Source organism: Protopterus annectens, chromosome 1.part0, assembly GCF_019279795.1.
Source record: "Protopterus annectens isolate FY-2018-M chromosome 1.part0, PAN1.0, whole genome shotgun sequence".
In the NCBI taxonomy this organism is placed as follows: Eukaryota; Metazoa; Chordata; order Ceratodontiformes; family Protopteridae; genus Protopterus; species Protopterus annectens.
Window position 1 is genome coordinate 269,159,224 of NC_056725.1, and position 14,286 is coordinate 269,173,509.

A 14,286-nucleotide genomic window follows, 5' to 3' on the forward strand; every position below is an offset into this window, starting at 1 on the left:
GGCACTGCTAACAGAGGATATCTGACTTCCTGTTGAAGGGCAGCTGGAAAGGGTTACCAAAAGACAGCTGAGACAGGATCAGCTCTCAGAACTTGCATTACAAGGCCTGAGGGAGGTAGATAGTGAGGTAACTGATTGTCAAGGAAAAGGAGAATCTGTATAATGGGAAAAAAGGTTACTGTATAGATAGTGGACCCCCAAAGGAGGGGATAGAGGATGAGAGAATACAGCAGTTGGTATCATCAAGAGCCTACTGTCTGGCACTTCTAACTACAGCCCATGATATTCCCTTTGCAGGTTATATGCACTTAAAACATATAAAGAGACATATTATGCAGAACTTTTATTGACCTGGGATTTCCAGGGATGTAACAAGGTACTGCAGGACATGTGGTCAGTGCCAAAAGGTAGGCAAGGCAAGAGACAAGGTGAAAGCTGCTTTGATGCCTTTGCCTGTGATTGAGGAGCTATTTCAGAGGGTAGCTATGGATATTGTGGGACCTCTGAGTACTCCATGTTCCACAGGGAAGAAGTATATCCTAGTGGTAGTAGATTATGCTACTAGATAAACTGAAGTGGTGGCCCTATCCTCCATTGAGGCAGAAAAGGTGGTAAATGCTTTGTTAGAGATTTTCAGCAATGTGGGTTTCCCAAAAGAAATACTGACTGACAGAGATACCAATTTCATGTCAGACCTGCTGGCTTATCTGTGGAAACACTGTAGGGAGAAGCACCTAAAAACCACCTCCTAGCATCCCCAGACTAATGTTCTTGTTGAAAGGTTAAACTGCACTCAAGATGATGCTACAGGCATTTGCAGACCAGTTTAAGAAGGAGTGGGACAAATATTTGCCTCAACTGTTGTTTGCTTACAGAGAGGTTCCCCAGGAATCCACAGGTTTTTCACCCTTTGAGTTGCTGTATGGGCATAGGGTGAGGGGACTTCTAGATTTGATTTGAGATGAGTGGGAGGATGAGTGTGAATTCCACAAGGAGTCTGTTGTGGCATATGTCCTAAACCTCAGGACAAAGCTCAGGGGACTCTTTAGCTTTACCAAAGAGAACTTGGCAGAAGCCCAACAGCAGGAAAAATGTCTGGTATGACAGGAATGCTCAAGCTAGAGAATATGCTGTAGGGCAGAAGGTAATGATTCACATTCCTATCAGACACAACAAGCTGCAAGCAGCCTGAGAGAGACCCTACAAGTTGGTAAGGAAGGTCAGTGATTTTAACTACATGATAGAACTACAAGGCAGAAGGCAGGGGTATAAGCTGTACCATGTTAACATGATGAAACCGTACCATGATAAAGAGGCCCTTGTGTGGAGTATTTGCAGTGGATGGCAGGAGGAGGCTGAGGGGGATCTGGTGACTGATCTCCTCAGTGAGGCTCGGACTGACACCTCAGTGGAAGGGGTAGCAATGTCCCATCAACTATCTCCTACCCAGGTTCAAGAAATCTGAGCACTGTTACAGGAGTTTGGGGACATGTTCATTGGGAAACCATGGTGCACCCACCTGGTGGAGTGCCATGTGGATACAGGATCCCAAGGACCTATTAAGCAAGCCCCTTATATGGTGCCAAGAGTCAAACATACTCTGACGGAGGTGATACATGAAATGTTGGAATTAGGGGTAATCCAAGAGTCGAGCAGTCCCTGGGCATCCCCAGTGGTGCTGGTACCAAAGAAGGATGGCAGAAGTAGGTTCTGTGTGGACTATAGGAAATTAATTATTCACACAGAGAGTCAGATGCTTACCCCATGCCTAGGACAGATGAAACCCTTGAGCAGCTGGGTGTGGCTAAGTATCTTACCACTATTGATCTTGCCAAGGGATACTGGCTGGTGTCCTTGACTCCTAGAGCTAGAGAGTGGTCAGCCTTTGTGACTCCTTTTGGCTTGTATGAGTTTACAAAGATGCCCTTTAGGATGAAAAATTCCCCAGCAACTTTCCAGAGGCTTGTAGATCATATTCCTAGAAGGGGGAGGAGATTTTCCCTTGCTTACCTGGAGGATATTGCCATGTACAGCCATTCCTGGCAAGAGCACCTTCAGCATATCAGGGAGGTGCTGGACAGACTACAGCAAATGTCATGCGAGTATGGCAGCGGTCTTCTACCTGGGACATAGAGTGGGAGTGGTAAGATAATGCCAGAATCTGCCAAAGTGGAAGCCATTCAGGTATGGCCTGCCCCTGTTATCCAAAAGCAGGTGAGGGCATTCTTAGGTAGAGTGTGGTACTACAGAAAGTTTGTCCCCAATTATAGTACCATAGCTGCTACCCTCACAGACCTGACAAAGAGAAACAAGCCAGATAAGGTAGTGTGGACCCCAGCATGTAAGCAGGCATTTCAGAAGTTTAAAGGAGCTTTGGGAGGACCCCCTGTGTTAGCCAATCCAGATTACAGCAAATAATTTGTTGTGCAGGTGGATGCTTCAAACACGTCTATAACAGGTTATTAAAATTTTACTACATCGAATCACTAAAGGTTGATGTAGTAAAACATCGAATAATGTAAAAAAAACAAACAAACAAAAATAAAATCTAACTAGCGTAGGCAGGGGGGCAAGCCCTCCGGCAACACCCACTCCCCCCCACTTAAATATTCCAACTCCAAGACTGCACTACATCGAGGTAAATGGAAATCTCCCCATATTGAGACTTCCTTTTACCTGCAAGATGTTTTGCACTTTCGATGTTGTGCTGCCGACAATATCAGCTTTGATATTGTCAGCTTTCGACATCATGAAGTAGACCCGCTTCAAACCATGGGATGCAGGCTCTACTGAGCCAAGTTTCCTCAAAGGAAGAAGAGCACCTAGTAGTATATCTCAGCCATAGGCTCCAACCCAGGGAGGAATGCTATGCAGCTGTAGAAAAGGAATGTCTAGCCATAGGGTGGGCACTGCAGAAACTTCAGCCTTATCTGTAAGGAAGAAAATTCACTGTAGTTCATTGGTTCATAGGTAGGTATTAGGGTATTGGCCTGGGGCCTATACAAGCCCAGCCAAAAAGGTATCCTGGCTTTTGCCACCCAAGAAAATTATTTTCCTGACCGCAATCCCTTAACATGGCTACATCAAGCCAGCCAGCAAAATGGCAAGTTACTAAGGTAGAGCCTAGGGTTGCAAGTATATGATATGACAGTGCAGCACCGCAGTGACACTAGCAATGCTAAAACAGATGGGCTATCAAGACAAGGAATGGGGTAAGGTATTCCCAGATAGTCAACCCTCTCAAGCAGAATTTCTCAAGGGTCACTTGAAAAACTAGCTTGATTTTTCAGAGGGGAAGAAGTGCGACAAAGGGAAATACTGCCAGCCCAGCTATCTGGAATTGTGTAAATAACTATATGTCATTTGTAAATATTAATATGATTTATATAGAAGTGTGGCAGAAGGAAATAATGCCAGACAGATATCTGGAATTTTGTAAATAATTATGTGTATTAGAACTGTATGTTATGTGTATGTTAAACTGCTGATACAAAAGTATGTGTTGAACAGGGTTTGTACAGTACTGAGCTTCAAAGATATATCCACACTGTACGCTACTAGAACATAGAAGATTAACTTGCAAAACATCAAGAAAATAAGTTGAAATTAAATTGTTTTATGATTGAGCTATAAAAGTTATCTTTCAGTTTCAGTCAACAGCAGACACAATGTCTACAGCTAGAAGTTTTTGTATTGTCTTGAAAAAGAAGTAATTACTAGGTTTAAGATGTAGAATGGTTTTATTGTTTTCTGACTTCCAGGATCTGCAAACATCCGAGAGATATGTATTTTTCACAGGGATATGCTAAAACTCTGTTAGTGTCTGACAAAGGGGGGTTTAGCTTGGGAACTAAAGTCATGTGACAAAAAGTGATGTCATCCAAGGTAATACCGCAGTAATATTTTATATTAATTTATGAACTCCCTCAGAGACAGACTGAGCATTTTGTATTTTGTCTTTGACCTAACTAGAACATCTACTCATCACCAACTTCTGCACTTGCATTGCTGAAAGTAAGTTTTTAGGGCATAATAACTCTTTTAGATTCAGATAGGAATATAGCAAAGTATAGCTTTGATGTTTTCTTCATTTATTTTAGACTGTCCTGAAATGTTGTTTTAAATATTTCCTGTGATTTTGAACTCTGATGTAACTGATTACTTAATGAGTATCGTCTTGTTCTTTTACTATTGACTTATTATTAAATATGAATATGGTCCGAGTAATCACAACTGCAGCTGCTATAATCCAATACAGTCTTTTATTAACACAGTTATTGAGCGCTTTCATCTCAATAAAAAGAGATTTCATCAGTATAACAAGAAAGCCACATAAAAGACAGTTTAAATGCTAAACATCAATTAAATCTCCACCAATAAAATGTGACCATTATTTAAATACATCACATATCAATTAGTTATTTAAAAGGAACCTGGATAGGATCATAGGATCAATGCAAACTAACCATGTTCAACATAAAATAATGTAGTAAAAACATTTTTATAAGTATATATATATATATATATATATATATATATATATATATATATATATATATATATATCCAAAATTTTAATAATGTATATATCTTGATGTTTGCTATACTTTACTTGCCTTTTCATATAACATTGGAACAATAAAAATTGCATCATTCAAGCCTGGGGGAAACATCTTAGCTAATCTAAGCTGCCATTCTGTTTCTTTTTTCTTTAAAGTATTTTTCCAAAAGAGAATATATTTTGTTAATGGACCTCAGGAAGGATGACTCAGTTCGTATTATGACCCCGGACAAAGGTGGGGGTATAGTTCTATATAGAGCACTGGATTATTCCAATGTGATGCAGGAAATGTTATTTGATGGTACAACATATGTAAGGGTTTCAAAAAATCAGATAAATATAGCCTATTCACGTATTGACTCATTTTTAAAAGAATACCTTATTAATCAGAAAATACACATGGAGGACTATAATTTCTTATATAACAAAAAACATTATTGCTGTATTCTTTGGTATCCCCAAGGTCCATAAAAATATTAAAACTCCCCCTTTTAGGCCCATAGTTACAGCAAGTGGGTCTAAGACACATCCACTAGCAGTGTATGCGGATTCTTGGGTACAACATGTGGTGGAGAAAACCGAACACTTAATGAAAGACTCATGGTATTTTCTGGGTCACTTAAAAAAAGAATTATGGAAGGAAGATTTGATTTATCTCACAGTGGATGTGAAAGATTTATTTACTGTTATTCCCAGAGAGGATGGGATGGCTTTATTTGTAGAGACTTTGTTTCATTTTTCTGATCTTGCACATGACCAGATAACATTAATATGTGAAATCATGAGTCTAGTTTTAGAAAACAATTGCATCTACTTTTAGGGGGAGTTCTATCAACAGATCAAGGGGGGTAGTGATGGGGGTGGCTTGCGCCCCCATATATGCAAATTTAGTATCGTTGGGATGGGAGACCAACTATGTATTTCAATGCCCCTTTTTGCACAGAATTAGAATGTATTCCAGATTTCTGGATGATATTTTTATTTTGTGGGATGGACCCAGTACTGAGGTTGAACAATTTGTACAATATCTTAACAATACAACAGACTTTGTAAAATTTACATATAATTTTGATGGTTCGGGTATTAATTTTTTAGATACTTATATCTTCCATGACCATGGTTGTTTTAGATCAAGGATTTTTCGAAAGGAAACATTCTCCAATTCCTATTTGCATTTTCAAAGTAGCCATCCTATCACTCAAAAAATAAGTAATGTGAAGGGGAAAGCTATCAGAGTAGCACGCATGATGTCACACCAGGATGATGTAAAAAGTGAACTAGATAAAATTTGTCATATGTTCCAAGAGAGGGGATACCCCAAAGAATTTGTTATGGAAATATTAGATGAAATATATAAAAAACTGGGTGCCATTTATAAACCACTGTTAGAGGTGGGTTTGGTCCCATATACTGATTGTATGGTGGATACAAAAAAGGCCTCACATGAGAAAGCCTGTGTTTTACAATATAATAATTTGACTAAAAAAATTAAGAATGTTCTGAGCTCTAACTGGAACATATTTAGGGTGAATAAAGATGTTTACAATAAGGTGGGTAAAGTACATAAATTTGTATATAGTACAGGAGCAAATTTTAAGAAGCTCTTGTAAAATAAGATAGATGCCTCTAGTGCAATAGATGTCTGTACCAGGCCCTGTAGAGACTGCAGTCAATGTTTATTTATTTTTAAGGATAAATCCATCACCATGAACAACATAATGCATAGTAGAGTTTATTTCAAAAAGGGTAATTGTAGGACTAGCAGAGTGGTTTATTTAAGTGTTTGTGCCACATGTTCTTACGTCTATGTAGGTAAGACTGAACACCCCCCCTTAAGATGTAGAATATATCAACATGTAAATGATATCAACAATGGGAAGCAGAATAGTGTACTGTATAAACATTCTCAGTTTTGACAGGTTTTTATTTGGGATTGTGGAAATCATTAAATTGGATGACAGGGGGTTGGAAAAATACTTTAAAGAAAAAAGAAACAGAATGGCAGCTTAGATTAGCTGCGATGTTTCCCCTAGGTTTGAATGATGCAATTTCTGTTGTTCCAATGTTATATGAAAAAGCAAGCAAAGTATAACAAACACCAAGGTATATATATTATTAAAATTTTGTATAACTATATATATATATATATATATATATATATATATATATATATATATATATATTTACATACTTAAAAAATGTTTTTACTATATTATTTTATGTTGAACATGGTTAGTTTGCATTAATCCTATCCAGGTTCCTTTTAAATAACTAATTGATGTGTGATGTATTTAAATAATGGTTACATTTTATTGGTGGGGATTTAATTGATGTTTAGTATTTAAACTGCCTTTTATATTGCTTTCTTGTTATTCTGATGAAGTTTCTTTTTATTGAGATGAAAGCACTGAATAACTGTGTTAATAAAAGACTGTACTGGATTATAGCAGCTGCGGTTGTGATTATTCTGACCATATATATTTTATGTATTAGTATCTGCTGGCTTTTTAACTTTACTACTTATTATTAAATATATGTATACCTATCTCTGTGGCTGATATCTGTGAGCCATATTTAAGCTCTTAGGGTACTTGCATATCTATTTGATGACACTGTATAGTCCACTCCTAAATAGCATTACTCTTGGTCAGACTGCCATTCGGATAATAGTAACATTAGGATTGCACACCCTTTGTTAAGGGCCTTAAGTAGCTGGGCTGGTGGCAGTCAGAAATACCTTATAGTCCAGGCAGAAGGGGACATAGCTAATAAACCGGTGGCAGCCTTTCCTAGATGTGTGTGTGTGTGTGTGTGTGTGTGTGTGTGTGTGTGTGTGTGTGTGTGTGTGTGTGTGTGTGTGTGTGTGTGTGTGTGTGTGTGTGCTGATCCCACATAGTTTGGTTTTGCCAAAGGAAGATCATGCCTATTTAACTTGATCGCCTTCTTCAAAGCAGTCACCAAAGCCATGGATGAGGGCAAGACAGTGCACACCTCCTACCTTGACTAGCCAAAGCCTTTGACACTGTTCCCCACTCAGGCATAATAGATAAACTCTCCCAGCTAGACATCAACCCATATGCTACTAGATGGGTAGCTAACTGGCTCACTGATAGAACCATCACAGTCAAAATAGGGGAAGCTACCTCTAGTAAAAGACCCATAATAAATGGCGTACACCAAAGATTTGTCTCGGGGCCTCTACTGTTTGGGATATACTTTTCTGAGGTGCAAGCCAAAACCAGTGGTCTGTGGCTCACCAGGTTTGCTGATGACAGCAAGCTGGGTACTGTCATAAATTCCCCTAGTAATGTCAACATCCTTCAAGAGGGCCTTAACCAAACTTATGACTGGTGCCAGAAGCATCGCCTCAAATTGAATGTCAAGAAATGCATCATTATCCCTTTTGGAGAAAATGGTGTTCCCACTAATTATCACATTAATAACAATGTGCTAAGCATGCAGTCAATAGTGAGTTACTCTGGCACCCTGGTTGATAGCAACCTGACTTTTGACCACCATGTTGGCTCCATTGTACAGAAGTCCTACCACATGGCCCACCTCACAAGTAAGGGTATTTCATTCAGGAACAAGGAGAGCATAACATCCCTGTACTCCTCCCTTATCAGACCCATTATCAAGTGCAATGCCCCTTAGGCATGTACCTTGCCAAGCACATGCAGCAATTGGAGAGACCACAGAGGCTCCTGACCAGGAAAATCCAGGGTCTCAAACACCTATCATATACAAATAGGATAAAAGCCCTGTCTCTATACTCAGTCTTGTACAGACTGCTCAGAGGTGACCTGTGTCTGGCATACAAGGCTATCTCAGACTCAGCCTTGATGCAATTGCTGCATATCTGTAAGTCAAACTCTACACATGCAACTCACATGTAAGATCTCAACCTGGTCTGTGAAATTAATAGAACTTGTTTGCAGGATAGATTTGTGTCCCAACAGCTCCCCCATCTATGGAATAGACTTCCTCTCCATGTCAAGCAGAGTACCTCACTAGCCCTCTTTAAGAGGAACCTGCATGACTGGATGGGAAACAGAACATATACCCCTGGGATCTCATCTGTGTCTCTGCTGCATATGGATAACAGGTGCTGAATTTGTAGGAATATGGGTGAAATTTTTGGCTAGGCTTATAAGGGCCTCTGGGCCAATATTCTAGTATCTTTATATGAACCTAGGAACCTATGAGATCACAGCATGCTTATATTGTTAGCAAGCATACTATGAGTCATTGTTCATTTACATGCATATATCTATGCATAAGTGCAACTAAAATCACAGAAAGATAAATGTCTTAAAATAATGATAAATAATAAAACTGGCACAATGGAATATATAATAAGCAGAAAAAATGCATTGTAAAATGGAGTAATATCAGTAATAACAGCAAGATAGTGATCAGTACATCTACTCACTATTATGGACTCCCTCAGCCATGTAGTCGGCAGGTATGAGAGTTAATGCCCTTTGATAAGTAATGCGCATGTATCATGGAAAATGTAAGCCACACCTCTGTAAGTGCCAAAAGTCCTTAAGTAGCCAAAACCAAGAAACAGGGTGGCATATACTATGCCACAAGATGTAAAAATAATGGTGACTCAAATTATTAAGGGACAGAAGCATAATGACTGGAGCTTTAAATATGATATACTGATGAATTGGCAGCCATTGCATCTCACATAGAGTGTAGCCAGCCTGCAGAATTTTGAACCAGCTGAAGGTGGCCAACTTTGCAGTCAGGAAGCCCTAGACACAGAGCACTGCAGCAACACAGTTGAGAGGACACCAATGAAGGTCAGGAGGTGGAATAATGCATTTATTAGCAATAATGTTCCTGAGATGAAAACAAGTAGATCTGAAATCAGCAGAAACCTCCTCTGCTATGGTTAGCTAGTTGTCAAAAACAATATCCAGATTACATGCTTTAGATGCAAATGATGTCAATGGGCAAAACTATCTTGACTAACTAGAAAAAAAATGTAATACCTAAAATATTAATTATATGTTATTTCACCTAAATATGGTCTTGGGTCAGCAAATATTGATGTTTACCTATGCGTTTCATACCACTCAACCTACAGACATTGAAAATAGGAAAAAAGGCTCTTGAAAAGAAGGTACATCCAGCAAAAAAATTGGACAACTAATTAGAATAACATTTGAATACCAAATAGCACATAATGTTTCAAATGTGGGATATTATTCAAACACATGTTAAAAAACAGAGCATGACAAAATGATATAAGCACATTTCAAAGAGACACTGTAAAATCATTATACTTTAATGAATTGTATTGCAAAATTCCACAACACAAAGTCATTTATTTTTGCTTCAGGAAAAGGAAGATGTAAGAATATGTTCTCCTTCTTTGAATTATTATTGCCACTAGTATGGTGGTCATGCAGTGTGGTATTCTGTGTACATGTGTGATTAAATCATGTGTGATGAAGGAGATTTAGAAAATTGTATGAAGGGGTAAATCAAGCCTGAAAATATGGACTTACCACTGAATTTAGAGACATTCTGCACAGGGGGGAAATGGGAACATGCCTATGAAATAGGGAAATCTGAGAGGTCTGATGCAGTTACATGGTTTCAGCACTCTTCCAACACACTCCTCCACATTGTCTGACATGTTACACTCCTCCACAATGTCTGACATGCCATACTCCTCTACAGTGTCTGAAATGTCAGACTCCTCTACAGTGCCTGATGTGTCATACTCCTCCACAGTGTCTGACAGATCACACTCCTCCCCAGAGTCTGATGTGTCATACTCTTCCACAGTCCCTGACATGTTGGACTATTCCATCAAACTTTTCCACATTTCTGACATGTCTGCTTTCCACTGTACCTCTTACTTCGCTCTCTCCCTTTCTCTGTTTCTCTCTGTTTCTCTCTCGTAGCTCCATTTTTTTCTGAACTTCACTCTGTCTCTCTCTCTCTTTCTTTTCCAACCTTTCCCTTCCTTTTACAATCTGTTGATTTCACCTCCCTCCTATATTGTCTCTCTCCTCTCCCTCATTTCTGTGTTGTAACATCCATTAAATTATCTCAATTTAATTCTGAAACCCTTTGTATGTGTTTCCCTCTTCATTCAATACTAAAGAAAAGTCAATTTGCAGGCATTATGAAACTGTGCCTTGTTTGATCTTTTTCCCTTTTTCCACCTTCCCTTACTGTCTTGGTATGTTTAGCCAGTACATTCAATTCAAGGAATAAGATTAAAACTGCCACACTTACGTTTCAATATCATTCTATACTAGAGCCTAGATGGCTAACTGGTAACAGCAACTTTTATGAGTTCCATAATCTAGTACCAGAATTCAGGAAAAGAATCATTTTTATTTTTCCAAAGTAGTAAATTCTTATTAAGGAACCTCAATTCTATAAGAATACCGAAGTTTATGCATTGTTATCGAAATTTTCCTGTCAAATAAACTGGAGATAACTTCTTCAATACAGAAATGAGCAACTCTTAAGTCTTCACACTCTGAAACTTCACTGAAAAAAGAAATTCAACTGATGTCAGACACACTACTTGAACTATCTCTCAAAATGGACAGATTTACAGACAACCTTGAAAATCTAAAAGTCAGCTGTCGGAAACAGACTGATGTCCTTAATGAAATCTTGCAGCAGCAACAATCAAAAATACTGGATATGGAAACTTCTCTAAGTGACATAGATGAGAGACTTAAGAAAGATGAAACTCATTGTGAATCTCTTTTACAGCAGAATACTTGGCTACTCAGTAAAATAGATGATTTAGAGAACAGAGAAAGGAGAAATAACATTAGAATTTTTGGTCTTCCAGAAAAAATAGAAAGTGAGGACATTATTTTATTTCTTAACTCTTGGCTTCCAGACATATTAGACCTAAAGGAAGGTCTATCAAATGGTATAGAAAGAACACACAGAGCTACAGGGAAACCTATTTCTTCTTCTTCCAATATGCCTCCAAGATCTATTATTGTAAAATTCTTGTCTTATATAGACAAAGAACTTGTTCTCAATTCTGCCTGGAGAGGTCATCCATTGACATGTAATAAGAGTCAAATTAGATTTGACAATGACTATTCCTCAAGAGTCTTGGAACTAAGGAAAAAAACCTGGCCTTTTCTGAGATTTTTAAAACAAAATAAAATAAAGGCACAACTTGCTTTCCTAGCAAGAATCATAATCCTTTATTCAAATGACATAAGAACATTCAACAATGTCGAAGAAGCTATAACTTTCATCAAAAACAAATACATAACTGCAACTCCAGAAGACATGGATTGGTCATCTTCCACCACTTTAAAAAGAACCTCTGAGAAAAATAACTGGACTGATATGAGAAAGAAGAAACTGAAAATTGATCCTAGAAATTCTGGAGTCACTACTTCTCTTAAAGCATCAACTAGGACTTGATTTCACTTCTAATCATTCAAAAAGTATGTATTTTTCCTACCATACACCTATAAGAATGTTTTCTTACATTTTTTGATTGAACCTTACTAAGATTACATCTTATATTTCATGTGTTTAGACTTCTCTAATGGTCCTTAATATAGCTACTTACTAAGAACCCATATAATAATAATAGCTTGTTCAAGTGACATCCTTGATTTTTGCTTCATTAGCAGTAATTAAACGTATGCTGTATGCATTTATACTTTTATACAATTCTTAATTTGAAATGTTTTTTTTTATTTTTAAATACATATATTACAATATTTTATAATTTAGACTTTAGTTACAACTCTACTCAATTTTAGTGTTCTAACATTCCATTATGACTGTTTACTGTCACTCTTGTTTAAAATGGCCTTGAGCTAACAAATGTTGTCTCTCCTCTAAAATAAAATCTACATAATTAACATGGAAGCTCTCATCCTAAAATATAGGAATATGAAGAATGAAATGTTTTTTACACACAGTTATAGGTAGATTAAACTAAATTAACCTCACCTATTATCAAAATAACTCATGTACTATCTATCCCACACATTTATGCCGCATAAGTATATACAGCTTTATAGTTGTTACTGACGAGAGCTTTCATCTCACATTCTTTGACTTCACTTGTCTATTCTGATTGATTAGTCTGTTTAGTTAAGATATTTTTTATTTCATATTATTTACTTACTAAATATTAATGTCTTCTATGGTTAAAAAATGTTTCAGTTTTTAGGAGGGTACTTTGTCTAGATCAGTTTGTGTTATACATCAGTGAGTGCACTGTACAGATTTACACCATTACTTTACTGTTGAGTCATGCACTGTTTAGTTTAAGGATATATATTTTGCTAGGCTAGTTTGTGAATTTAGAGATACAATAAAGAAGGTTCTGTATATTTGCTAGACGAGGATAGACTCTATGTTGTGTGATGCATGTTTTTGCAGTTATATCTGTCAACTGCACGAATGATGCTGTGGGCAGGGCTGAAGCTCCTTGATGATTGGTGGGGAGCAGTGCCCGTTATGGGATTTGACAGGTTAGTTTACTGCGTTGTGTTTCATGACTGCCTGGGATGGTGAAATATGTGAACAGGTTTGTCCTTGTTGGGCCATTGGAGAACTCTCGATGTAGTTGTGGATCTGTTGTTATGTGGTCTAATACATTGTTGACACTTATTTTGGGTGCTTTCCATTGCCGGGCAACGGATCCAATGCACTAGTGAGTGCTTGCAATGATCACATGGATGTTGCATGGGGTGGTTGTTTTGAAGGGGAGAGACTTTGACGTACTGCAGAGTTTGTCTGATTTCTGTGGGAATGTGGACGGTTGAGGAGTGTGCAGTGAGTGTAAGTTAGTAAATTACCCCTTTCATTAATTTTTTGAGAACAATAGTCAGGGAGGATGTCTGTTTCGGGGTCTGTGTCCCTACATTTTGTTTAGATTGCCCAGATCTCCTGTGGTGGTGGGATGGCAGTTATGCATTATGTGTTGTGTAGTGGCTTGCTATAAGTGAATGCGGATGTGTGTGGTGCTTACAGGTAGGCTGTTAGTGGTTCTTGGGGTACTCGATCCTAGAGCTTCTTCTGTTTAAACAGCCAATGTCCCTTGTCTTGGAGATGGAAGCTTTAGAGCTGGAATTCTGCTCAAATTGGTGTGCATGAGTGCAGAAAATAGGATAGCTGGTCGCTGTTCTGACGTTTTATTGCTTTATAGTTATGCGGTTCAACTCTTGTGTGGATGTCCATTCAAAATAGTTGATCTGCTCCTACCTATACCTCTCAACTAATGCAGATTTTGTATGGATTTTAGTTGAGCCTCTTAACTTGTCATGATAGTAGTGGCTTAAGATGAATGTCATTCTATATTTGAAAGCTATAAACTTGTACCATTCAGAACATGTATGTTAACTCAGTCCCCTATCCTGTCAGGTTAATAGATGAAGTGTCTCCGATTATTTTTAAATTTGCACTCCGTTTTTTTGGCTATGTATAAAGCTACTAATTCCTACTAAGTTATTGTAATACCACTAGTTTCTAGCACCCTGCATACAGCTGTTTTTCACAACAGATTTTTGTTCTCAATTCACATCAGTTATGCACCTCAGTAACATCTCCATATATAGTTTTTATGTCATCAGTTTAGGTTCTCTATAGCAAGTACTATATGCCTAATCTGTAAGTAAGTGAGGCTGGTGAGTCTTTAATGTTGGCTGAGGTTTTATCCAGTATCTTAATGTAGTAGAAAAGAAGTGTGTGTGCTATTCA